Below are 510 nucleotides of genomic sequence, written 5' to 3' on the forward strand. Positions count from 1 at the left end.
AGTAAATTAAAATCGAAAACTATCCATCTAAAGCTTCAAATTCGTTCAAAGCAACGCCCGACAAATAATTTTTCCTTCGTAAACGACGTATACCGATGTTCCTGTAACACGATATAATATAACGATAAAGCGATCCCTCCCTATTTTATTTACAATTTCCTCGACAATCGGGGATATCGGTTCGAAAATCGCATTCCTATCCCTCCGTGCATTTTTCACGCGGGGCGTTAGAGTTAAAAGCTTCCCCTATAAACGCGAGTGTCTCTTCGCAGCATCATAAATTCGGCTATTATCGAAAATCCCTTCGGCGTGGTCTGGGGGAGTGAAAGTATCACGGACCGTATGCGACCCCCAAAAAAGGAACGCTTTATGCCGTTTGACGTTTATAACCCCGCTTGTAATCGTGTTAAACGGCAACGACAGCTTTGTACGTTTTCAGGCCTCGAAATTGATATATTATTGTGAACGATACTCTTTTTTTCTTTTTTCTTTTTTTTTTTTTTTTTTTTT

Source organism: Apis dorsata, unplaced genomic scaffold (genome assembly GCF_000469605.1).
Source record: "Apis dorsata unplaced genomic scaffold, Apis dorsata 1.3 scaffold_3, whole genome shotgun sequence".
Taxonomy (NCBI): Eukaryota; Metazoa; Arthropoda; class Insecta; order Hymenoptera; family Apidae; genus Apis; species Apis dorsata.